The 27,609-nt window shown below is 43.7% G+C and overlaps 1 protein-coding gene across 1 annotated transcript in view; it reads right to left on the reverse strand.

Moving 5' to 3' along the window:
• Window positions 1–26,142, reverse strand: part of SPTBN1 (spectrin beta, non-erythrocytic 1) — a 252,252-nt gene extending 226,110 nt beyond the window's left edge. Inside the window, exon 1 of the mRNA XM_063123818.1 lies at window positions 26,104–26,142. The gene's annotated coding sequence lies outside the window, so the exon portion shown is untranslated. The remainder of the gene's footprint in view (window positions 1–26,103) is intronic.
• Window positions 26,143–27,609: the final 1,467 nt, after the last annotated feature.

The raw sequence follows: 27,609 nt of genomic DNA on the forward strand, positions 1-27,609 counted from the left end.
TGTGAAATGTTTTTTGGCTGGTATACATGAAGTCCTTTGAACACTTGAAAAAGCTATATAAATGCTCGTTATTCTTATTATCTAGCAGCATGGACTATCAACACTCAAACAAATCATACCGTGGAGTCATCTCGCTGATTTCTATGCAGCTATTCTAGACTAAATAGTGTGGAGATGGCAAAAGAAGCCGGCAGACAAAGATAAACTAGTTTTTACAGCATGTCCATAATCGGCAACATCTATTTTTCACTTTTACATCAAGCCTGAGGAAACGTTCTCTTAAAACCCAAAAGCTTGATCATATTGCATTTTGAATATTGGCTAATCCTCATTATAGGCATTACTTTAAAGATATTACCAGTGGAGGCTGTTGACTCCAAGGTGGACCTTGGATAGCTCCTTTAGAGTTCTGACTGAAATCCGGAGTGGGTTCACCACCCCACTGACATTGGAGCCAACAGCCTTCACTGGATATTGCCTTTAATGAGGTATTACTTCACAGACCGAATCCTCCACAGAACCAAAACAAAGTCCTCACTTAATTTTGTAACACATCACCGTTCTCAGTGACCTTTGTAAATCCTTGTTTCTTTGGGGGCGGTGGGGGACAGTTTTTAATCTGTTTGCAAAATGTTAAAACCATGTTGACAGGATCCTCTCTGCCCATATTCCCAACGCATCTATTTGGATTTCTCTGCCAAGTATTACTTTGGCCCACTGTTTAGGCTACGATGAGATAACAAGTGTTTCATTGCTAGCTTGTACTGCTAGACAACAAACATCAGCTTTTACGCTAGCTACTAGATCTCCATCAGAGGTTTTTCAAGGAAAAACACCTGACTACATCTTTCAGCATAGGGAAAACAAGGCAATTTAGCAGGCCTACTGTGTTCAGTATCAGCACTGTGGGGGAACTCCTGTCTCCGGGGGTGTCTACACCAGCCATTTACTGCAAGATTGTATCGGAGTCGTCACTTACAGGGCACATGACGTTCGCCTGCTCCCCCAGTGATCTTGGTTCCACCTTTCAGTTTTCCCAGAAGATTCCTGACTGTTTTTATCACGATTTTGCCAACTGTTGCTGTTTACCTTGAGTTCCGGGCACAGTGAACAGCCAATCAGTTGTGAGGGGTGTGTGCATGGGTATCAGAGGTGTGCAGGAGTGGACCTGTCTGCCATTTCCGCCACATGTTTTAGATGGGTATCGGTGTGTTTCATCGTGGAGTGACCTTGTTTTTTTTTTTAATACAAACATATCTCTGCGCAGGAGCGCATATTCAACAGAGTTCCTATCCCCCCATGTGTTGCTGCGAGTCTGCGTTCCTGCGCATCCTTCACGAGTCATTAAAAAAAATCTCTGCCCCATAGCCATCTGCCTAGCCCTGTCCACTTCTACTGATACACATGCAGTAGCGCTGCAATGGGGCACACATGCTCCCACAATGGCACTCCTGTAATTGCGGGAAAGATAAGTCGCGTGTGCCCCGTGAGTGGCGATTGCGGAAGCGGGGACATTTGGAAGCATCCCTCTTCCGTAGCGAAAGGGCTGCAGGTGTAGATTAGCCCTCAGGCTGTGTAAAAAGGGATTGGTTCTCTAGAACGATGGGAGTGTTTCCTCCTCACTGCCACTGCGGTACTCTCCCTCAGTAGCCTGGCATCATAAACATAATAGGGGGGGAATCCTTGCTACCGGCAGAGGGGAGGGTCTAGTCGCTCTGTTTTCTTAATTTCTAATCACAGCCATTCCTCCTCATCCCCACAATTTACAAAGCTGGGAAATTGACGAAGAAGCATACTAGTCTCTTTTGCACCCCTTCCAACTGCCTGTGCCAGGACCTCTGTGTGGGGAATCTTCGCCTTCTGAGCTGGGCAGGGCATCCGCCAGGTTCTTTAGTCTAAGGGGTAAAACCCTTCCTGACCAAGCTGCTTGTGGATGGGGTGGTGGCGAGGTGACCAGTAGCAGCACCAGAAAAAATAATGGGCGGGGGGGGGGCACAGAAGGGACAAAGTATATTTCTAGGAGAGCGAGATGTGGTCCGTATGTCAAGAGTTTCGGCTATTGGGCAGCATAAAAATGCAACAAATAAATAAATAAGATCTCTGAAAGAAAAATAAAGGAAAAGCCCACATTAGGATTATCATCCTAAACACATTATTTCCGAAATAAATGGGGAAAAGGTTACTTTAGATCTACACTGCAGAAGGGGAAATTAATTTTAATTTTGAAAAATATTAATTTGTGGTTAGAATTTATTCCCCCCCCCTTTTTTCTTTTTTACTATTAAACACCCCATATACACCTCAAAGGAAGTGAGGCAGGAGGAGGGCCTTCTCTGCTGTGGCACCCCGGCTGTGGAATGAGCTCCCTAAGGAGGTTCGCTTGGCACCTACATTATATGCTTTTAGACGCCAGGTGAAGACCTTTTTATTCTCCCAGCATTTTAACAGTCTATAAATAAATTTTAACTTGGTGTTTTAAATTTGTAATTTTGCATTGCTGCTGTTTTTATCTGGTTGAGCTTTTATACTGTATTTTATATTATGGTTTTATACTGTTGTTTTATACTTTGAATGTTTTTAATTTTTGTGAACTGCCCAGAGAGCTCCGGCTATTGGGCAGTATAGAAATGTAATAAATAAATAAAAAAAATAAAATACATGAATAATAAATTAAGTTAATTCTCTCTCCTGCATGTCTGGACTGCCACTAGTCTGTTGGTATCTTGAAGAGTATGTCAATATCCTCCATCAATTTGTCTAATCCGCCTTTAAAGCTGACCAAGGGCCTTGCTAGACCTACCAGATAATCCGTCTGGGAGGAGGGGCGACGGCGCACTACAGCTAGCGCGCGCCGTTGCCCTTTTCCAGACGTCAACACATGACGGGGCAAGGGAAAGCCCCATAACGTGCTCCGCTTTTTCCCCCCTTAAAGGGGCATGTGCGCAGGAGCACACCAACGAAAAAGGTAAGTCTTTTAAAAAAATAATAAAGGGTTCCCCGCTCCCCCTGATTTCCCCCCGATGTCTGATGCCCCCCCTGCCCACTCGCTCGTCCTCCCCCGTCCGCCATGCCTGTCCTCGTCCCCATTCTTCTTCCCCCGCCCCTGATGACCGTCCCCGTTATTCTTCCCCCCCTGCTCGCCAGGCCTGTCCCCTGTCCCCTATGCCCGTGCCCGCTCGCCAGGCCCGTCCCCGATGCCCGTCTTTCTCCCCCCCTCTCTCCTGCCGGGTCCTGTCTTTCCCCCGGCCCCCATCTCCTCCCCCCGTGATTCCCCCCCCCGGCCCGATGGGCACAGCGCTCCTATGGAGTGCTGTGCCCAGTCCGTGGCTTCTCCCGGCTACTCGCGAGTAAGCAAGCAGCCGGGAAAAGCCACGGACCCTGCTAGACCTTCCACAGCCCGGGCCTCAGGCTGGGGCTGTGGAAAAGCCAGGCCATAAGCGAATCCGCTTATCCCGGGTTAAGGGAGGACTTAGCCCGGCCTGACCCCGGAATCCCCTGTGCATCATCTGGACGCACAAGAGGGAGACCTCACACCACGCTAACTCCTCGTCTAGCAACAGCCCAAGTTGGTGGCCATCACTACATCTTGTGTTAGCAAATTCCATAGTTTAACTATGTGCTAGGTGAAGAAGTACTTCCTTTTGTTTGTCTAGAATCTCCCGCCATTCTGCTTCAGGGGATGAAATTACGTTCTAGTATTATGGGAAAGGCAGAAGAACATCTCCTTATCCACTTTCTTCAAACCAAACGTAGTTTAGCACCGCCTTCTCCCAGATTCAATAAATTGTTTGTTACATATAGAACATGATGACCAGAATTCTGGAGAAGAAAGGAAGGGATGAGGGCAGAAACAGGAACAAAAGGAGGGAACACCTAAAGGTGCATAGTATTTGCCCAACACATTCCAAGTCTTACATCTTCAAGAGTAAGCAATTTAAATACCAACCTAGACTTAGTTTGGTTTTTTCTGTTATTTTAGCATTTCAGGGAATGTGTGTATGAAAGTTCCCATTACTGTGTCAAGACCAGTGTTCCAGCCAAAAGGGTTTTTGAAACAATGAATCTTACAAAAACAATTCACTTTTTAAATATCTTTAAAATTTTTGGATTTTGGATGCATTTTAAGAATATCCAATAGAATGCAAGGAGTTGAGTTCTTACTGTTTTAATTACTATATCAACTAACTCTAAATTAAACTTAAAATATATTCTGTCCCACATTAACAAAGACATCTTGGCTTATTGCCATTTTTTATGCTAGCGTTTAATATTTCAAAACTCAAAGTAGTTTGTTTAAATCTTTTTAAAAACATTCCAGTGAATGGAGTGCTCATTTGAAATTTGTGGAGAGAAATGCTTGATGCTTGTATTTGGAGGTTTCTTTGAAATTTTCTCTGCAGTCACCCACACTGCTGAAGAGGTAAGCTGTTTTTCTCCTAAAAGCATGCCTTACCTTTTTAGCACCGCAAGCACTTCTAGATGTGAATAGCTCTGGTGGATCACAGCCTGCATTTGTCATCTCTACCCACTGCATACAATCAATATTACTTGCTCTATACACGTTCATTACCTTATGGTAGGCAATAGAATACACCCTTCATCCAAGCAATTTGCAAAGAAAAGACCCAAAACATTTATCACTAACTGTGGGCGTTGCTAGACCTACCGGGTGTTCCGTCGTTGAGGAGCGGTGAAAGCGGCTTTTCCCGTTCAGCCGTGACGCCTCATGATCCACACCTGCCTTCGATTTATGGCGGAAGTTTGCGCCGGTTGTGCTGCTGCCGCCGCGAGCACGGTTGCGCAGCCACACCGGCCTGATTGCCGCGGTTTTTTTTTTCGCTCGCTGCACGGTTTGCGCACGTCCGAAAGACCGCAAACTTGCGCAGCCGTCAGCGATGCCGCCGCCGGCCCTGGCGGCGGCAGCGGCGGCAGTGCCAGTGCCAGCTGAAGTGCTGCTGGTGCTGTTGAGGGTCAACATTGATGCGCTCACTTCCTGATGGGGGTCGTGGCGGGTGTCATATGACCCGAGGTCAATCGTCTGCATGGCCACTCTGTGCCTACATCTCCCATCATGCCTCTGAGGTGTCGGCGGCGATGACCGCCTCTGTGCCCTGTGCCCCATCCCAAGGAGCCAACCCACATCTGGCCGTAGCCATGGCAGCAGCCCACAAACAGCTCTGCCCTCTGCCAGCTTGGTACCCACACTAACAGGCAGCGTACAGCACCGCCATTATGCGGCCACGGTAGCTGCCCACCGCAAGGAGTCACCAGCCACTTTTCCGGTCCTCCGGTCCTGCGCAAACTGTCACTGGGGAAATAAAAAAAAAAAGCCGCTCCGCCGCGCTGCCCCAGCTGGCGGACTGCGCGCAAATGGCGGAGGCGGCTTGACCGAAGCCGCTGACCACTCCCCCTTAGCACGCCTTTTCCTGACCAGTGCCGACCGCAGTGACCTCACATCCTCCCACACGTACTCCGAATTACCGCGGGACAGCAGGAAAAGGCGCACTACAACTCACTTTTTTAAAGTCGGGAGAAAGAGGCTTCACCGCGGGATAACGGCGGATCCTCGTGAACGTCATCTGGAAGCCTCGACGTGGCTGCGGAAGGTAACGCGCGCTAGAGCCTCGTCTAGTAACGCCCTATGAGAACAGGCACTATTGTTGGCCCATTCAGCTAAGACAAATTTGCAGTCCAAATTCCATCACTGGCTTCCTGGATTACTGCCACTCTTCGTAACATCTGAAGTTTAAAAAATGAAAACAGCTGTATTATCCTGACTACTGTAGAAGAAAGAAGAAACACCATTGCACCCCACCCCACCCCACCCCAATTGCCCATAGGTGGCATGGAGCTTCACATAGCCATGGAAGGAAGCTGAGACCATGTGTGTTGAGTTACTTTATTTTAACAAAAAAAAAAATTCTTTAACTCATGTTCTGTTCTCATGGGGTGCTGATTCTCATCTTACAGCACACCACAAGGAGCCCCTTGAAAGATTTTCTGCGTGGCAGGAACACCAAGCCAGTTGCCACATAGTTTGTCCCAGGAAATCTTGGTGACAACAACAACACCTACAAATATTTCTTTCGATGATGCAAGAAGAGCTCAAAGCAGGGGTGGGAGAAGGTTCCTTGATATTATATCCATGGAGTAGGTTTCTGAAACTAAAAGCACAGAGGGTTCAGCCAGGATGATTTATCTTTTGCAATTCCATGAACGCATGCTTGGTTTCTACCTGGTAGATACACGCCAGTACGATCCCATCATGGGAAGTGTGAACTAGGGAAGGAGTGGGCAGATGTCAGGCTTGTGGAGTCAGCCTTGTGGAATCAACTCTGTCTTTAACTAAAACCCTGATATCCATCAACTAGAGCCTGATGCAAAAGACATATACTTAGAATTAAAGATGTTTTCCTAACCCTAGGAATTTGCTTTGAGTACCAGAACAGAACAGAGCTCACAGTCCTCCTGCACAAAAATCCATTCCTGGTCATCCTAAGATCTCTTAATTTCACCAATATAATGTAGGGAAGGGGGTCATATTGTTAAATTCTGGGTGTCAGAAATCCTTGCCAATCAACTTCAAATCATCTGAAGATCTACTAGTAGATTCAGATCTACCTCTTGCCCAACCTGAAGTTACGGCCTTTTTATAGCCGTGGCAGAAACAGCTTTTAAAAAAATTTCACAGACCTCTGGGTTGATGTCACAAAAACCTGCATGATGAACAATTCACAGTAAAGCACAGCCTTCCTCAACCTGGTGTTCTCTAGGTGTTTTGAACTACAATTACCGTCATCCCCAACTATTAGCCATGCTGGCTGGGGCTGACGGGAAATGTAATCCAAAACATCGGGAGGATGGAGAAGGCTGCATTTCACTTTCCTGCTTCAATTCCTTATCAGGAGAGCCCAAAATGCACTACTTCAAGACCAAAACAAGCACTAGAACCTGAGGTCATCCCCTGAAGCTGATTGGTGGGAGATTCAGGACAAATAAAAGGAAGGACTTCTTCACAAGCACTGATTTGGATGACTTAAAAAGGGGATTGGATAAATTCCTGGAGGAGAAGGCTATCAATGGCTACTAATCCTGAAGGCTACATGCTACCTCCAGTATCAGAGGCATTAAGCCTATATACACCAGTTGCTGGGGAACATGGGCAAGAGGGTGCTGTTGCACTGTGTCCTGTTTGGGGGTCCCTGGTCAACAGCCGGTTGGCCACTACATAGATAGAGTGCTGGACTTCATGGATGATTGGTCTGATCCAGCAGGGCTCTTATGTTCTTATGTGGAACAGGCTTTGAATGGTTTTAATTTGTGTGAACCGCCCAGAGAGCTTTGGCTATTGGGCGGTATAAAAATGCAATAAATAAACAAATAAATAAGAGAGGCTAAACGCAGCTCTTTAATGGCACTTGAGCAAATGCCTTAACACGCACCTGCAAGCCAAAAGAGCCGGGTGTGTGTGTGTGTGTGTAAAAGAGCCTCAAGGCATCTAAGCCATTGTTGAGAAAAAGAATGTGTTCTAGAATGAGGTAAGTGACAACTCTCCAGTTCTTTTTGTCCAGCAGGCCTGGTACTATTTTAAGGTATAGCACAACTCCATTAGCGTTTGTACAAGAGCCTTGTCCCAACCTCCTGGCGACACTCCAAGACATTCCAGTCAGAAGTTAATGCACAGCTTTGCTTGGGATTGGATCGCACAGATCTCTCTGAGACGCGCTGCCCATGAGTTTCCCACATTATAAGGCGACCCACCCTTTCCTAGCATGAGGTCACCGTGGAGCAAATCTCTGCCGGAAAATGAGAAAAACATTTGGAGCCAGCTCCTCCGAGAGTCCAGGTCACAAACAGAGCAATTAAACAAGCTTCCATGAAAAAATAAATAAATACACAAATGCCTGACCAGCTTCGGATCTACACTACTGCTTTAAAGCGCTTTATAACAGTTATAAAGCGCTTTAACTGCTTTAAAGCGCTATAAAACTGTTATAAAGCGCTTTAAAGCAATAGTGTAGATCCGGCTCAGCTCCACGGAGGAAATGGTGGGTGGGTTTCGCAGCCTGGCGCAAATCAGCCTCACTTCCAGTGAAGCCAGCCAATGAGTTACTATCAAGAAATGCGCAGCAGTGAAATATTGTGGTTTAGTGACAGTGCGGTGCTGAGGTTAAGGGGATTCACTGGTAGGAAGCGAAGAAAAAATGGTTGCCATGGAACACTCAGAAGCTCTTTGATTCCAACATGGCTGTGGCATTGAAATTGAGCACAGGAGGAGGATTTTCACCCTAACTGCAATACCCACTACCACAAAAAAATAAATTTAAAAAATTAAGGAAGAGTCCAGCAGTCTAGTACAAGGGTTGATCATCTTGAATCTGGTCTTGATAGTGCTACTGAACTTCAGTCAAAGCTTGGAGCTGGCTGGGAACTGTGAAAGGCTTTCCTAGGCAACGCCAACTTTACTATATAAAATGGCCAGAGGCACGATTCTTCTGAGCCGTGATTAGTCCTAGAGCTGCAACAAAATGTTGCAGTATGCAGTGCTTCTGTCCAGAGTCTAGTCATTGCATTCCATCCCCCCTCCCCTGCAATGCCTAGTTTTCTTCTTCCCCCTCCCCCATACCGCCCAAAGAGTCAGTCAGCATTTCATGTGCAGTGAGCATAGTTATTGGACTGGGGGGCAGCATTGCACTCTTTAGGTGTGTGTGTTTTTAAATAAATGTATCTTTGGTACTTCTCCAAAACTTGGGGCTCCCCCAGATTTGCTGATACCTCCTCTTTTCTCCTTGGAGGGTACCATTATGTCTACCTAAGACTCGGTACTCAGAGAACTGAGATCACTATTGGTATAGAACGATACCATGACACACACAGCTGGCCGGTCAATTCAACAAGGCAAAAGTAAAGCGCAAATTTAATAAACGTAATGATTAGCAGTATAATTTCAAAGTCGTTGCTGTGCCAACCTTTAAGAACGATTTCTACTAGCTTGCTAAATCTATGGTTCCATTAATGCATTCTTCAGTCTTTTGATCATTCTTGGGTCCCAGGGATGAGTCTGCTTCATTCTCTCTTTCTCTTCCCTCCACATAATACTAAATTGGTAGCATTCTGTCTCATATTTATTTATTTACTTGCTAAATGTATATACCCCCAACTGGCAAATGCCCTCTGGGAGGTTTACGATCATAACGTCGTCATCCCCTCCCGAAAACTACAATAAAATAATATGGAAAAAATACTCTAAAAATATCAAAATAATACAATATTAAAAGCATTAAATGTAAAAAAAAAATGAAAATATTAAAGATCCAGCAGATAACATTAATAATATAATGGTATTCTATTACTGGAATACTGGTATTCTAGTCTTCTTCATATAGGAACATACAGATATCAAATAACCCCCTACTCAATCCCGGGTCTGTACTGCAGGATACAGCTTCAGCATCCCTAACAGATGGCCATTCAACCTCTGCCTAAATACCACCAGCAAAGGAGAACCCAATAGCTAATGAGACAATGACTGGATTCACACAACACGCTAACCCACATTCAGTGGGTTGAACCATGGGTTGCTTGCTGTCCGAACTCAGGACGTTTTTCCACAGGGTGGCTTGTTAACTACCCTGAACAATCCAACAACAAACCATGGATTCTCAAGGTGGCTTGTTCACGCCACAGTTGCCAAAATTAAATAGTGGTGCCTTCCCCAACCCACTGTACTCCAGAACTGTTGGGGGCATGAGTGGGGAATGCTGGGAGTTGTAGGACTTATTCTGTCTAAACATGCCTAGGATTGCCCCCATAGTGTGTCAACAGTTTTTAGTACTTTTGTTTCTTTCTTACATTTAAACAATGTAAGCTAAGTCTTTAAACGTTTACCAGTATTCTAATAAAAATGTCTAGTTAATACAGCATTTTGATCACATTAAGTGTGCTTTAATTTCCCTCTCCACCCCAATATTTCAAGTCAAATTCCTGTAGTGTATTGGGACACAAAATTAACATAAGGTACATTTTCAGCTTTCTTGCTCATTTTAGTTGTATTTAATAAATTAAATCACTTTTTAGCAATTCTCCAACGCAAACTGAAAAATTGCAGTGGAAATTAACCTATGCAAATTAGCCTAATTTGCATTGGAAAATGTGACACTTCCTGAAAGCCCACTCAACTAGGGTGACCATATGAAAAGGAGGACTGGGCTCCTATATCTTTAACAGTTGTATTGAAAGAAGTATTTCATATAATCATAGAATCATAGAATAGCAGAGTTGGAAGGGGCCTACAAGGCCATCGAGTCCAACCCCCTCCTCAAAGCAGGAATCTGCCCTAAAGCATACCTGACAGATGGTTGTCCATCTGCCTCTTGAATGCCTCTAGTGTGGGAGAGCCCACAACCTCCCTAGGTTACTGGTTCCATTGTTGTACTGCTCTAACAGTCAGGAAGTTTTTCCTGATGTCCAGCCGGAATCTGGCTTCCTTTAACTTGAGCCCGTTATTCCGTGACCTGCACTCTGGGAGGATCAAGAAGAGATCCTGGCCCTCCTCTGTGTGACAACCTTTTAAGTATTTGAAGAGTGCTATCATGTCTCCCCTCAATCTTCTCTTCTCCAGGCTAAACATGTCCAGTTGTTTCAGCAGGTGTCATTTGTATTCAAGCAACACCTGGTGAAATTCCCTCTTCATTACAACAGTTAAAGCTGCAGGAGCCCTGCCCTCTTGACCAGATACAAAAGAGGGCAGGGCTCCTGCAGCTTTAACTGTTGTGACGATTGAGGGAATTTCACCAAGTTCTGCATGCATATAAATGACACCTGCTGAAATTCCCTTTCCTATGCAGCTGTTAAAGATACAGAAGCCCTGTCCTCCTTTCCATATGGTCACCCTATGCTTTACTGGCCCCTTGGAGCAACAATTTGACTGAATGAACCTGTGGAGTGGGCCAGCGTTCTCTTGCCCTACATTTACTGCTCACACGCCTGGCTTCCTTGTTTCCTTAGGCATGTGTTCCAAGAGCACAACTAGGGCACGGCAGCAGCCACTATGAGCAGCCAAGAAAGGTGTGGGGTCAATGGGAATGGAAGAGTAAAAAGAACAACATTCAGTGGCAGTTAAGAGCTAAATATGCCCTTCAAAAGTCTTTATGGTCATTTGGTTCCAAGGGTCTGGCCCTTTGCTTCCTCCAAGAGCAAACTAATGCTACTAACCTAATGCTGCATTCCACTGGTGCTATAAATGCAATGCTTAATTAGAAATGCTTGATCCCCATGCTCCACATAGCTGCGTTGCATTCCTTTTGCCAAGAATGGCAAAAGATCCTCTGGAAATGCTTTCATTAAATATTTGTTTATTGACGGAAAAGTCAGAAAAAGTGTAGCAGGATAATAAAAGGAAGGAAGAAAAAAGCGGCCCATTGCACAAGGCTCTGATGTAATATAGTTTGTGGGTCTAAGGTGGCTAAACAGGATTCAGACCCTGACGCTTAACCAGTGTTACACCTTATCAATATACAATTCAGCCATTCTCTTCGATTTAAAAAAAGGGGGGGAGGGGGGGAGGAGACTTTTTGGTACAGCAATTAGTGACGAAATTTTAACAATACGTGACTGCGTGTTAGCAAAATGGTATTTCACAGCTGGAAAAAATAAACACTCCCTGAAGAACTGTGTTCACTTTATGTTAATGGTTTGCCATAGGCACACATTAGCGTCTTTTTTTTTATCTTAATGCTTTCCTCTTATCCACTACATTTGTATTCTACCTTTCCTCCAGGAAGTCCAAGGCAGCATACGTGGTCCTCCGCTCCCCCTGTTTTGACCTCACAACATTCCCAATGAGGGAGGACAAGCTGAGAGAGCATTCTCTGGGCTCACTGGGGATTCAGATCATAGCTGGGGATTTAGGTCCCCAGTGAGCCTCATCCCAGGCCTTGTCCAACATTCTAACCTACCACACCACACGGGCTCTCCATCTAACCCATGAATATGAGTTCTGACTACAGGCAACCCCCAGTGCCAGCTGGAATCATGGAGTTCTCATGGATATGCCCACCTTCAGTTGAGTGCGAGGAAAGAGGAGATTCCTCAAGGAGGAGAAAGTTCTGGGAGTCCACTTGCTTCTATGGAACGGCCCACCGCAAATGGAAGCAGGGAATGGTGGGGAGATCTCCTGTTACCACTATGGTGGCTGTGTAGTTGCCACTCAGGCCATAGCTAGACCTAAGGTTTATCCCAGGATTGTCCTGGGGTCAAACCTGTTCATCTAGGTGCCACACAGGGGATCCAGTGCTCAGGCAGGAGCGAACCCTGGATGATCCCAGGATAAACCTTAGGTCTAGCTGTGGCCTCAGTCCACATTTATTTGTTATATTTATATCCCTTTGCGCCAAGAAATCCCTTTTCCTATTCATGTTGGTATAAATTTTCTAAAACCTTAGTTTTAATCAGTTTAACCTGAGGTAGACAACACATCGTTTAACCAATAGAATAACCCTCTGAATCTCTGGCACTAGTTGTTGTAAAGATTCCGTTGATTAATTGGAGAGTGTTTTATTCAGTGGAGGTCAATTATAATCACAGGAGCTGAGAGTTAAAAACGCACCTGTTTATATTTTGAGGAGTTCTGTAATATGCAATGAAAACAACTATTAACATAAGTCTTTAAAGTATCTGTCATATATTTCCTTAAAATCTTTAAAAGATGAGGTAGATTGAGGCTTTAATGATATGCAGAATTATTTAATTTATTCAGTGACAACACAATCCAATGTATATTTACTCAGCAGTCAGTACATGGCATGGAAGCAAGCACAGGACTGCAGCATCAATTAATCAGTCCATTATAACAGAGGATTAATCTATGAAAAGTTTAATCTTTTAAAAGTTTAACTGGTTGACAGCTCTTGAATTTCTCCATTATATAGTGGAACTGGCTTTTCATTCAAATGGGAATTTAACATACTGAGGTGATTAGTCATCCAAAATTATAGCTTATTCGTATGGATGCTCTGAATAATAATTGTATGTTAGTGGTTTTCTATAGACTTTGCTGGTGCACACACTAAAAACCTCAATAGAAGATTCCATTGCTCCCTCAAGCAATCCATTTCATGATGCTTTTTCCTAATATCGTATTTAAATATATGCTGCTGCAATTTAAAACCATTACTGCTTAATTTCAGCAATAACATCATGCCCAAAGCCTGTGTTTTTCCTTTTCTGGCTTTAATAGGTGAAAGTTTTTCAGATACACAACAATAATCCCAAATTTTGAACAGCAGCATGGAGCTCCAGTGGAGATATCTTGCAGGCATATAGGTTCAGAATTTACTCTATTTTTATGCCAAAGTAAATTAAAATGTAATCCACTGGAGCTGATATAGGCACACTAAGGAATAGTACAAATTCTAAAGTAATGCTGTTTCAGTTGTGTTTCTGTTTAAAAAGTGAACAGGTGAGTAGAAGGCAAGCTCAAAAGTTGTTGGAACATAGACAGCTAGTTTTCACTGGCCTGGTTCACGCATAACGCTAACCCATGGTTTATTTAACCCATAGTTTGTTTTCCTACCCAGGGTTTACCTAATAGATGACTGAACAAACCGTGGTTTACTTTTTCAATCCCTAGGTTGTTTGCTTCCCGCTTCCTTTATCTGCTTCCTTCTTGTATCTCAAATGCTTTTGCGGTGCTGTAGTACTAGCATGTAGAGTGGCTGGTTATTTTGACCGATCTTGCCTGCTGTCTCTGTAGCCTGACAAAACAATCCATGAACAGCCCATAGTTCTGGGTTCACACATAACAGCAACTGGTGGTATAAACAACACAGAGTTCACAACCCAACCACAAATTATAGGTGAAGAAAATGGCTATCAGTGGTTTCTAGGGCTATGCCGAATTTATAAGGACCTTTCCTCAGCCATTTCGTCAAACCCCAAAGGAGATGTTTTGTGTTGGTTATATTTTCGGAATGTGGTGAAATTCTTTTGTGGGGGTAGGGAGGGGAGAGAGAATCAGAGCAGCTGCCATTTTGTTTCCCCAAGAATGCCCTGTACTAAGGTGCTTTTTTTAATTGGGGGAAATTGAATGTTGAATGTTGGGGAGATTAGAAAATGGCTGCCTCCTTTGCACTGAGGTCCACCATTATGGTGGATAACAGTTGAATATCTACAGAAAAACACACAGGTTTACCAAGTGGGCAGGTCATTCCTCCAGTAGCTCATTGTATCTGTGAGGTGCAGTGTTAAATAGCACTCCAAAGAAAGGGCAGTGAGTGAAGCAGGCTGATTAAAATACAAAGTCACAGTGTGCCATTCCATGCAACCCTACTTTAAAACCTGAACATGGTTTCTTCCTTTCTTTTTATAAAAATGGCTTGGAAAAGCCCTCAAACATTAGGATGACCATATGAAAAGGAGGACAGGGCTCCTGTATCTTTAACAGTTGCACAAAAAAGGGAATTTCAGCAGGTGTCATTTGTATATATGGAGAACCTAGTGAAATTCCCTCTTCATCACAACAGTTAAAGTGCAGGAGCTATACTAGAGTGACCAGATTTAAAAGAGGGCAGGGCACCTGCAGCTTTAACTGTTGTAATGAAGAGGAAATTTCACCAGGTTTTCCATATATACGAATGACACCTGCTGAAATTCCCTTTTCAATACAACTGTTAAAGATACAGGAGTCCTGTCCTCCTTTTCATATGGTCACCCTATCAAACATACAATATTCAAAGACAGACCCAACAAATTAAACATTGTTCCATGCCTTTTAGTTGTGACTGGGGCAACAGAGAATAACAAAACAATCTCATGCTCATCTAATTAAAAAAAAAGTCCTACTGACATCAACATAAACATGCTGAAGGATCCATAAAATGATTCAGAGAAACAAAGTCCGAAGAGAGGCCATTTCACAAAACCAATTCTCCTTCTCAGTGATGGCACCTACCCTCTGGAAAACCCTCCTTCCAGCAGTTCAGAAGCATAAAAAGTGGTATGTTTCAGTTGCCTTCCTAAAACACACTTGTTCATGGAGGCCTCCTCTGCCTTGTAAATATCTGCTGCTCTATCTTATTGCTTGATCATATGCTGCTCCATCTGTTTTTCCAGTTGTTTTGTACTGCTGTTGTAGTTTTAAAATTGTTTTTAATAGTATTTTGATATTGTATTTTAATAGTATTTTGATATTTAAATGTGATTTTTTAATACCATATATGAACTGCTTGGAGACTTCTTAATATTAAGCAATATATCAATATTATTAATAAATAAATAGTAATAAATTACTGGATCAATTTCATGCTTTTCTTTCAGTGTGTCTCTTTTTCTCTCCAGCCGTATTGCATAGTGGTCACGACAGCTTCTACGCTGCCCTCAGGATCAGAGACAGTATGCTGGGGAGAGACACTGGGAAAGGATGGTTATTTTTATGTCCTACTTGGGGTCTTCCAAAGAGGTATCAAGTTGACCATTGCGGGTAATGCTGGGCTTTGATCTGATCCCTCAGGGCTCTTCTTATGTACTAATGTTAATTTTCACAGGTCCCAACTTGTTATATTTAAGCAAAGAAGGATTGTGTGGTTTAAAAGAACATGTCTCAAATAACTCCCCAACCTTAATTTGCCCTTGGGAAGAAGAACACATCTATCTACTCTAAAGTGCCATGTTTACAGGTGGCTGCTGAACTATTTTTCCATTCTTGTCATTAAAACCCTATATATAAATCAATCTCTTTCACAGGCAGCAGAAGTCTCACCCTTCCTTAGCAAGCTAAAGAATTAAGTCACCCACAACAGAGCCATGTACTACTTTCTTTCTTTACTGAAAGCATTTGAATCCTCACTCTCCAACTTTCAAGGAGGCTCATGACAAAACAAACAATCTCATCTTAAAACCTCCAATAAACACTTGGACAAATAATCGACGAAAAAAGAAGCAACCCTTCCAAGACCGCAATCCTCCTGATTAACAGCTGTCAAATTCTTTCCTAAAGAGGTATGTCTTATTTTGGAAAGCTGACAAATATATCCTTCAGCAAACTTCCTCTAGGAGGCTGTTCTAACACTCTGGGGCCTACACTATAAAAGCCCTGCTGTCTCACCAAGATCAACGTGACCTATCAAAAATGTTCAGATAACCAGAAGGTTTCATCTATGAGAGTACCCATGGGGCTGGTACATGTTGCTAGTCAGTGGGATTGGGAACCCTCTTCTTCTATTACATTCTTGTAGGGATGGGCAAATCTGTCAAGCTGAATTTTACTTAAGCTCTCATTTTTCTAATGCTAAAGACATTCCATCCAAATTCTGCATTGGAGTGCATTTTGTTTTGAGGGGGAGATTAGTCCGTACCAAAAAGCAATTGGACATGTTTTCATGGATATTTGGACAAATATGCATTTCTGTACACATTTGTACACAAATATGCATTTTTGTACACAAATTGTAAAATGTACACATTTTTCAAGCACGTTTTCTATTGAATAAAGTGTTTATGTGGACCTTTTTAAAAATGTATGCATTGTTGTGTTCGTTTAAAATATATACACATTTTTAATGCGGCTGTTTCAAATGTTTTTCATACACAATTTTGTTTTTCACAAGCTGCATCACAAACTGCATCAGTAATGTATGGATTTCAATGTTCCAGTTCAGGTTCAAGTTTGGGAAGTGTGAATTTGGTAAATTCACACTGAAATATGAACCAAACAAATTTCTCACCCTTTGACTGGCCATCTTCTTCATTCCTGCTTGGTCCAGATGCAATTCTTTATCACCTTATAAAGCTGTCTTATACTGAGCCAACCCATTGATCCATTGAGTGCAGTACGGTCTCCTCTAATTGGCAGTGGCTCTCCTATGTCCTGGTTTGCTAAATCATGGTTCGTTGAAATGTGGCTTGTTGTTGTGTCCAATCCCATCTCCACAAACGAACTATCCTTTGTTAACCAGCTACAAATCACCAACAGAAGCCGTGGTTTGCTGTTGGCTTACTAAATCTGGCTTTAAACCATGGCCTTTCATAATGTCTGAACCTAGAAACCTTATTGCTGGTTTCTTTACACTGCTGTCCACCCTAAAACACAGGCACCGAGCAGAGCAGCCTAAAAATGAAGTCACTCTGAAGTCTGGCAAAATGGGCAGGAGAGAAACAAACCAGAATAGGGAAAGCAAGCTGTGGTTTGTTTGTTCGTCTGTTAGACAATTAATGGCTAAAGCAAGAAACCATGGTTAACATTAACCATGATTTAGTGTTATATGCAAATGGAGCTGATATGTCAAGTAGGAAAGATTTTCAACCGTGCTATCTGATTGTTTTTTGAACTGAACATGCTGGCAATTGAGATTGAGCCATTATACATGTGAGCAAAGGCCTCCCTCCCAATTCTTCTTTCTCTGTATACACATTTCTTCTTTGGAAAAGCAACATTCACAAAAGCTCATACTAGAGAGGAAGAATGAAAATACACAAAGCAAATAAAAAACACATGTGTAATAAGAGAAAGATTGGAAATGTTTGCCTTGGGCATACTGTTGCTGCATCAAGTACATGGCTACACTTGTGTGATACTATGGCCAGACCTACACCAAGCAGGATATAACACTATGAAGGCGGTTTGAAAACGGTATATGGACTGTGCTTTGGGCCTCAACAGTTGTCAGTGTACTTCAATACCGCTATAAAGCAGCAGTGTAGATCCCGTCTATGTAGTAAATTTTTATCCTGGAGACACAAGTAAGGAGGGATGCTGTGCGCAGTGCACCACACTGGTACTTTTAAAGATGGATGTCTCACGAACCCTCAGCAAAATCATGGAAGCAGAACTGGGCAAACCCAATTTATCACTCTTAAAATTTACCAGGGCAATTTTCTACCTCCACAAAGGACAATTTGGACATTTTCCTGCAACAATGGTAAAATCCATGCATTTTGGATTTCTTGCATTGACTTTCGATACCTGACACATTTGGACTCATTTGTCTGAGGGTTTGCACACACACTAAGTGCAAACCAGAAAAAGGCTATATCCCTGTAAGCCCCATTGAAATCAACAGAATTTAACACAGTTGAGTAGGTAAATCCCATTGATTTCAGTCGCATCTACCTTTCTCTAGAGCCATTACATTTTGCTTCTTGGTTTCTATACCAAAAGACAACTATTGCCTTTATCTCTGAGGACTGCCAATCACACCTCAATGCAGCCCCCACAGCCCCCTCTTCTGCCACAGCACCAAAATTTGAAGTGAAAAAATATCACCAATTTGTCAGCCAAAATCAGCAGATAATGGCTATAGAATGTTAAAATGGTCAAATTTAGCTTGTTTTCAAGCTAAATGTGGCTATTGTTGCATCCCAGAGCACTGTGTCATCAAAAATCACTGGCAAAGGAGTAGTTTTCTGTTGTTGCTGCCACCCTACAATATTCTGCAGTATAATGGTGGAAGTAGTGCAGCCCGGAGCAAGGGCCAAGGGGCAAAAATGGCCAGCAGACCTTCCAAAATTGCCAAATTTGGTGTAGTGTCTGGAGGCAATTTACTACAGATAATTTAAAAAAATCTATGCTGAACGTACTTCCAGCCCAGTTTTGAATGTAACTTTGGGACAAAGGGAAGCTATTTTGTGCACAGCATTTGCAAAAGTGAATGCATGTACAAATATTTAGAGAATAATCCCGTATTTACAATGGATTCTGAGTTACCAGCTCAGATATTTACATTATTGTTTCGCTTATTACTACATTATTATTATTCCAAAATTGCCAAAAGCATGTCAGCCCTTGCCTTATTGAACCTTGTGACAACATTGAAAGGTTTCTTACTCTTTCCCACCTCAATACAGCCAACACACACACACACACAAATGGGGACATGAGAACATAGATAGAGGCAGATTTTAGTTGTTATTTTACTGTAGTAGAACCATTATTGTCAGTTATGCTCATTTTCCCGCCTCACTGTTGATTCTGAGTAAACAAACTTTGCAGGTTTCTTTTTTTAGTGTTTCCAAAACCTGTACAGTCTTATTGAGAAATTAGTGTGCATACCATGGGCAACGCTGGCTCTGTCATAACACTTTTAGCTATCCTAAGAACATGTAATTTGTCTCCAACCAATGATTTTGGCCCTTCATTAAAAGCAATAATTCGAATTTAGAAATTAATCCTGTAATTGAAGGGGGGATGCAAAATTGTTTTGGTGCCTTACATAATCCTGCCTTACATAAATTATGTTCCTGATTGTGGAAATGCCTTGCTTTTTTTCTTTTTAGTTCTTCATAACCAAGGCCTCGTGGGATGGAGGATCGGAGCCTGTGTCTATGGAACATTTTCAGAGAAAAAAGGATCAGGAAATGTCTGGCACTGAGCCACTGGCATTCTTATGTGACATATTTAGTGCATGTCCAGTTTGCAGGGTTGTTTTGTAAGCAGTTTATAAGACACATTGTAAAATAATGCTGAGCGGACGACACTACTCACAAATACACTGTAGCCTAAAGTTACAACTGGTTGAACCGCTGCATTATGTATCCATGTTGTAATCTCACTGTGATAAGGCAAGTATTTTACAAAGCATTATGTCAAATAAATGGACATTTCGAGGTTTCCTAGTTAATGTTTAAAAAGGAGAAGCTAAGGCTGTGATCCCAAGTATTCCTGTCTGGAATTGAGAAGAGGAATTCCGGGACCAAAACTCAAGGCCCCCTCGCATCTCAGCCCCTGCCATCTCCACTTAAAAGGTTCAAGTAGCAGGAGATGGAGAAGCTCTCTGGCTGAGACCCCATAACAGAGGTGCAGAACTTCTGGTCCTCCTGGGATCCCAATTTAGCCCTTTGGGTTGGCCCTCTTCCTCTGGCTACACCACTTCTCACCCGATCACCAATTGGCCTGTGATCTTCCAGGTTTGGTGCAGTTTTCCCCCTCATTTTAAATGGTTGAGATGCTTCTCCTAACACCTAGTTACTGATAGTAGGAGCATTAAACTAAAATATGCTGTATTTATTTGTTTATTTATTTTGCCCCCCTCTTGCCTTTGGTTCCACCCACCACCAGAATGCGCCCCCCCCCCAAATCTTCTACAAACATGAATTAGGCCCTCAGCCTGAAAAAGGTTTCCATCACTGTCTTAGTATATAGGAACAAACATAGGAAGCTGCCTCATACTGAGTAAGACCATTGGTCCATCTAGGCCAGTATTGTCAACACCCTCTTGTTGTGACTAATACTTTTTTTAAAAAAGCCATTTAAACTGGTGGCCATCCCCATATCATGTGGAAGTGACCTTAAAGACCATGCACGGGGCAAGTATCCTATTCCGAACCTAGACTTAAAACTCTGCTTAGCACACTTTCCTTGAGCATCGGTTCCCCAACTGTAAAATGGGAATAAGAGTTGTCTAAGAGTATGCTGTCTGTACAATGGGAGTAGTAACAAGGAAGGAAGAATTCAGGATAGTATGAAAATAGTTTATTTTATTTATTACATTTTTCCTGGCCTAATCCTCAATCCGAGTGAACTTGGTTTAAATGTATTATTTTATTTAATACAGTAATACATATCTAACTGTTCTACAACAAGGATTCCCAAGGCAGTTATCATAAATAATAATAATTGTAATGATAATAATAATAATAATAATAATAATGAGGATGCAGTAAAAACACAGAGAGGCTGATGTAGATGCAAAGACAAACAGTGTAGTTGGCCTATAAGATTTGGTTTAGATGGGCCTTTAATGGTTTTCCTGATTCTAAATATTTTCCTGCACAGGGTACAATCTTGCTTTACCACTGTAAACAAATTTCTCTTAAACAATGACAGTGTAGAATTTTAATTATTATAAAATTTTCCCCCTAACATAGCAAAGGCTGGTGAGAGGAAAGGGTAAATTTTAGAATGAATGTATCGGTTTCAAATACTGATTTTTCTGTGTCTGTCTGTCTGTCTGTCTGTCTGTCTGTCTGTCTCTCTCTCTCTGTGTGTGTGTGTGTGTGAGAGAGAGAGAGAGAGAGAGAGAGAGAGTACATGCATGCATGCTGGGTCACTCATGGGACTTCCGCTGTATTTTCCATAACCTCATTGAGCCATTTTCCAAACACATCAGCAGGAGAAAGTGACTTGCTCATATGGTTCCCAGAAGAACACAGCCAACAATAGCCTCATGAATATTCTTTTGATCCTGAAAATCAGAGTGAAACCTGCACATCACTGAAAATTTATTTTTCTATCTAAAATTATTTCTAAGCCACCTTTAAGGGTGGGACCCTTAATTTTATTGGCATAGACGAATGGGTGGTATTTGATGAAGACGCTGAAACTACCACAACTATGACCTCTTTCTCTTAAATCAGCGTTCCCCAACATGGTAACCTCCAATTATTCCCATCCCTGTTCAGCTCTTGCCTCAGCCATAAACTGACTAGTCAGGGCTGGTGTGAACACTTGACACCTTCAGTCAGCTTCCAAGGCTCAAAACACCCTGACAGGATCCATGGGTGCCACTGTCTGACTTCGCCTCCTTCCACCCACCTGTTCTCCCAGTTGTGGGCTCATCTGGTAGCACTAGCTGCAACTGGTAAGCTGCCTGTCACTTTAAATTTCCCACAATGCCTGAGAGCAATGCTGTGTTGTGGCATTGTGGGTAATTAAAAATGGCAGGTGACTCGTCGCTTCTACTGCTGCTGCCACTTGCCTGACTTCAGTAAGCCCACTGGGGCAGAACCCAATGATTGGGGGAGACAATGATATTGGGGAGCTCACTGAAGTGCATTCCCCAAAGCTGTGACTTGATCTTTCCATTCAACAGGGTTATTATAAAGATTACTGTGATTACTTATTTATGGTACTTCTATACAGTCTTTCTGAAGCCAACCAAGGTGGCTTACCCCCCCCCCCAAATTTGAGAAGATAGAAACAATCATCAAATAAAAAAACACAGTAAAACATGAAAAACAATTATAAAAGTAATAAAAACCAAAATGTGTAGTGTTATTATTATATCATGCACAAATGCATATCTTTTTAGATTGCACACAGGTTGACAGATTACTCCACCAAACTTGATGTGTTATTATTCTGCTGTCCAGATTTACATTACAAAGTGACAAGGATTTTATTTCATTTTTCAAATATAGTTCAACGTCATAATAGTAAATGCACAACTCAAACTTGTGTCATGGCATCAAAGTATTGTTTGGAACATGCTCATCAAGACTGCCGGTTCACACAACCTCCAAACCACATACTCTAGTCATGAGGACAACTCTTCAACCCAAGCAAATACGTCTCCTTCTTGTCACAGCTGGCAAGTTTACATGTTACAAAGTTAACATGTGCAACCAAATCAAGGAACATTCCTGGACCATTCAGGCAGCAGGTGATGAATTGTATGTTTAAATCTTCTCTGACAAAATATTCTCTGTATGTAGAAAACTAGTGTGTCGGAGAAAGGTTTAGTCCAGCTTTCCCCTTGATATATACTGTTTTTCTAAGCACAAGGCCAAAGAGAAGTGAGCTCCTGTTTTTCAAAGTTGCACATCACCACCTTCATCTGCAGTGGTGCAGTCCAGGAAAGGCCTGACCATTTGTCCTGCGGCATGTTTAAATCCCACCCCTCTTTTAAAAGCAAGTGCAAAGATCCTTTCTCTGCTCGATTCTGGTAACTGCTGCTGCCTTCACAGGCTTGTTTCTCCCGCCCTAGAGGCATCACAGTACATACAAGTGTTTTTCTCAGCTGGGAATTTGCACCTGGTTTCTTAATCAAAAGGCTGGTGTCCCCTGTGACACTCTCACACTGATGCCATTTCTTAAAATAAAAGCACAAACAATATACTGCCTAGGCCATCTTTAAATCTTATGTGGCTATCTTGTCCCCCATACACAACACATACATAGTCACTCAGGACATGCTTGTACTGAAAAGCTACATCTAATTGAGACAAATGACCTGGGATGAAAAAACAAACCTTTATACTTATCAATTTCCAACAGAGAAACCATAACTGCACTTAAAGACATCCGTGACATACTGCCATTAGTATTTATTAATTGATCTTTTAAGAAGTCATCTCTGCTATGCCCGAATATCTCAAATGCGAGGCTGCTGTATGTTTTTCAGTTCCCTGAAACATAATGTCTATTTATTCAGTATATATGATGCTGAACAATCTTACAACAAAATAATGGATGCTTGAGTAGACATCTACACAGATATACAGGATCTGTCCTTCATTATAATGTCCCATAAACAATAAAAGTGCAAGACTCTGTGTGTGTGTGTGTGTGTGTGTGTGTGTTTTAAACATCTTGAAGAGCAGATGGCAAAAAAGGCCAATTCAATACATTCTATGGATAAACAAGATATGCATGTAAGTATTCTGGATTTACAAAGATGTGGTGTGGCATAATGACTAAGAGAGTTAGGTATGAATCCGGAAGTCCCTGGTTTGAATATTGCCTCTGCCATGAACTCACTAGGTGGCCTTAGGGAAGTCACTAAGCACTTTGAACACATGTTAAGAATTCAGTATTGCAAGACTAATCTTAAAAAACAACAGCAAAAATATTTCTGTTTATATACAAGTTGTGGACAAGGTGTGTCCAAAGATGTTAGCAGTGAGGGGAGTCTCTCTTTCAGAGACTGCTTTATCTCACAATTATTATTATTTCTTAAAGTTTCGCCAGTAAACACCTAATGTCTTCATGTATACAGAACATACTAAAGCCAATCCCATTTATTCTGGTGATTAATTAAGTTATTATTTTAATGATGTATGATTTCCTGCCCCCTCCCTACAAGTCCAGAAAATGGTCACCAAAAGTGCTGAGAATAGAACAAAGTAAGTCTTACAGCAATAAAACAAATCCACCCATTTGGGGAGAAGGGTGGCACCTTATCAATGCAGAAATGCAACTTGCTAATTTCTTAATGGACGATTTCCTAACGGACGATTGTCACACAGAAGCCTAATCAAATTGTAAGGGAAGCCTAATCGATGATTTTATAAACAGTGATGAACATGATATATTTTAAATAAGAATACGAGGAAGTATATGAATATATTTGTAGACAATCAATTGCACAAAAAATATCATTTTTAAAACCAAGTCATCCAGAGTTTGAAGTCTTCCTTTGAGGGTGATGAAATGAGCATTTCCTTTTGAGTCAAAGGCAAATAACTGAGAATTAAATTAACCCGCTGCCTCTTTTCCAATATGGAAGGGCACTTTTCACCCACAACAACCAGCTTTAATTTTATTCCTTGTTCGGCTCGGGTTTCAGAGGCCTGCAGAAGTGTCCAATGCTACAGAAATGCATAGCACAACCTCTGGCCATCTATAACAACATTCTGACTAACGCAACCCCTCCCTAACGCTGCTACTTTTGTAGTATCAGATTAATGTTTCACAGCTGCAGGCTGGACTCCATCTGACCGCATTAGGGCTGCAGGACTGCAATCACATTACTCTCTCATCATTACAGAGACCAAGAGCAAAGAGGAAGATGGGGAGGGGGGGAAAGGGGGGGAAGAATAAGTGAAAATTCCAAGCGTCCTTATAGAGATATCTGCATAATCACGACAACCAGGAGAATTGAAGTGGTTTGCAATGTTAAAGGTGGTGACAAGAGAAAGGGTGGTGGTGGAAAAATTTGGACCAGATTTCCTGTAGGGTGGGGCTGTGATAATGCACGAGGGTCATTGAAAGATTCATGCAAAATATATTCCAGAAAGCAAAGGAGGAACCTTGCCTGTCAATATGCCACTGCATTGTGCTGCATCATTTCTTCCCAGGCAAAGACAGAAAGAGCGAGAGAGAGGTGAAAGGGAGATAAACCTGACAAAAAGTGAAATCATGTAGACATGTCTGTCTGCTCCGTATGTATTTTCCCTTCCCCTTTATGCACAAGCCACCCTCATGCCTCTGAGAATAATAACTACCTTCCCAAGGGAGAAGAAGGTACAATGAAAGGCAAGCGGAGGGTGGGGGAGAGAATGTGTCACCCGTTCTATTATAGCCTTCCAAATAAAACCGGATCAGAAAATGAAAAAGGGGATATGGGAAAGAGACTTCTTTTAATAAACATTATTATGACCAGAAAGAATAACAGCTAGCACTAATCTCTCTTCCCCCCTCCCTTTCCCAAGTACATCCATTTGCACAAACCTGTTGATGTATTCAAGGGGGGGGGAAAATGAGGTAGAAAGATTGACCAGTGTCTCCTCCAAACCACTCGGCGCAAAGAGATGGAGGACAGGAAAGGGGAGAGGAGGGGGGGAGGGAGAGAGAGAGGGAGAGAGAGAGATACTAGAGAACAACCGACCACGCCTGTTTTGCAACCCACGGACCGTTATGAGAACCGGCAACCTTATTCAAGCCTCCCAGATCGTTTGTTGTGGCTGCGATTTCATCCCCTTTTTATTTCTTGCTGAATGTCACTTATTCCCCCTCTTTTTGCGCACACTACTTAGTCCTCCTCCCCCACCACCATCCCAATCTCAGGACCTGGATCCGCATCTTATTTTATAAAGGAAGACTTCAGGTTCAGCGAGGGAAGGGGAAGCGGGGGAGGGATCCTGCAGCAATATTAGGATGGAGCTTTTGCATCCATCCATCCATCCATCCCGGAGCCAGGCACAATGACACCGACGAAAGGCAGGGCGAGTTTCCAGCATTCCTCTTGTCCCTGCAAAGGGGAGTTTATCAACAGACGCTGCAGTGCCGCCACTACCGTGAAACAGCCCCCCCCCTACACACACACACACACACACACACAGCGGGGATCCATTCACGCAGCGCCCCCTTCCCCACCCCCCAACGCGCGCCGCAAATCCCCTCCACGCAACTCCAGACACAAATTACACAACCAAGCAACACCTCTTCCCTGGTTCGCTGTGCCCCGTTTCCCCCGACGACGAGGGATCAGCCCTAGAGGCAGGCAGGCAGACACCCTCCTCCCTCCCTCCCTCCCTCGTTCTCCCCACCACCACTTCTGCAGTCCAACATCCCCCCTCCCCGCTCTGGAAGAAAGTCCCTCTTCCTCCCCTCTTGTCCTGCTTAGGCTGCTCTTTGCCATGCACGACTGGGGGTGGGGGGAAACAGCCTACCTCGTCCCGCAGCAGTGATGGGGGAATGGAGGGGGGGGGTCCGATCTCCTTGTATGCAGTGCGGCGCGCTCTCTTCCTGAGCAGTGGCGGCGGCGATGAAGAGGAGGAGGTGGGTGGGTGGGTGATGATGCAGCAAGCGGCAGCAGCCACCTCGCTGACTGGAGCTGGCAAGGAAATGGGGCGGGCGGGTGGCGGGGTGGGCAGACTGAGAAAGAGGCAAAGGCGGCAGCAGCAGCAGGATAGCAAATGGATGGCAGCAGCGGCGAAAGGGAGTGGAGTCCAGGAATCCGCAGCCAGCCACCCCAGCCAGCCAGCCAGCCGGCCTGCCTGCCTGCCCCCCCTTCCGATGCCCGCACAGCAACAGCTGCACTGATTGAGAGAAGGGGAGCGAAAAGGGGCGGGGAGAGAAAGCTCGTCCACACATACACACACGCGCGCGCGCGCCGGCCGACACGCGTGCCCGCCTACCCCAGCGCGCGCCCTGAACAGAGGAGGCGCGCGCGTGAGCAGGACGCAACCGGGCGAAGGGAGGGAAAGGGGAAAAAGGGGGACGCGCGGGGAGAAGGCGGAGGAGGACGCGAGGTGAAGGCGACCGCAGTGGATGGGGACCTTTCTGTGCGCGCGCTTTCCTCCTCCCCCCCCTCCCCCCATCACTCCACCGTGGCCTGTATCGGACGGGACCACCCCCAAAACGTGACAAGGCGACTGACTGGGCGTAGCAATGCCAGGAGACGCGCGCGCTCTTTCTCTCTCATGCGTACGGAGTAGACAGTCAAGACGCGACCCTTTTCCTCTTCCTCCTCCTCCTCCTCCTTCTTCTTCTTCATCATCATCATCATCATCATCATCATCATTATTACATTTGTATACCGCCCCATGGCCAAGGCGATCTGAGCGGTTTACATCTCTCTCTTTCTGCAGGGGGATAACAGGCGCTCCGAAAGAGAGTCTCCAAAAGCCATAGACACCTGGGAGTATATACCACTGAACTCGATAGGGCTTACTTCTGAGTAGGGATGTGCTCCGCTCCGATTAGAAGCGGAGAATCAGAAGCAAATTGGCCTGCTCCACCTTGCCCAGAGGCGGAGTAGAAGCGGATCGGGGACCCGTAGAAGCACGGCGAAGAGAAGCGCCCATACGCGGAGTGCTTCTCTTTTTGCGGCGCGATCCAATCGCCATTTTGAAAATTTCGCCCATAGGATTGCATTGCGGAAAAGAATAGGGGATAACTGTGTTGTTTTTTAAGCTATCTTTCTGAAACTTCTTGTGCTTAGAGAGTCGTGGCTGGGGGTCATTTTGAGCCTACTCTCTGCGTGATGCGGCTCGCTTGCTAGAATTTTTGGGAAAATCGGGTAAAACAGCGGGAAAAAATGTACCTTTTTCAAAGGGCTGAGGGGCAGAGTCAACTCCCGGTCATGATCACATGATCCCAAAGTTGTAGGAGGGGATAGGCAAAACGGGTAACTTGGGATTCTGGGAACTTCTCTTTCTACTCTGAATGGCGTT

The sequence above is a fragment of the Elgaria multicarinata genome, chromosome 4 (genome assembly GCF_023053635.1).
Source record: "Elgaria multicarinata webbii isolate HBS135686 ecotype San Diego chromosome 4, rElgMul1.1.pri, whole genome shotgun sequence".
NCBI classification, from domain to species: Eukaryota; Metazoa; Chordata; class Lepidosauria; order Squamata; family Anguidae; genus Elgaria; species Elgaria multicarinata.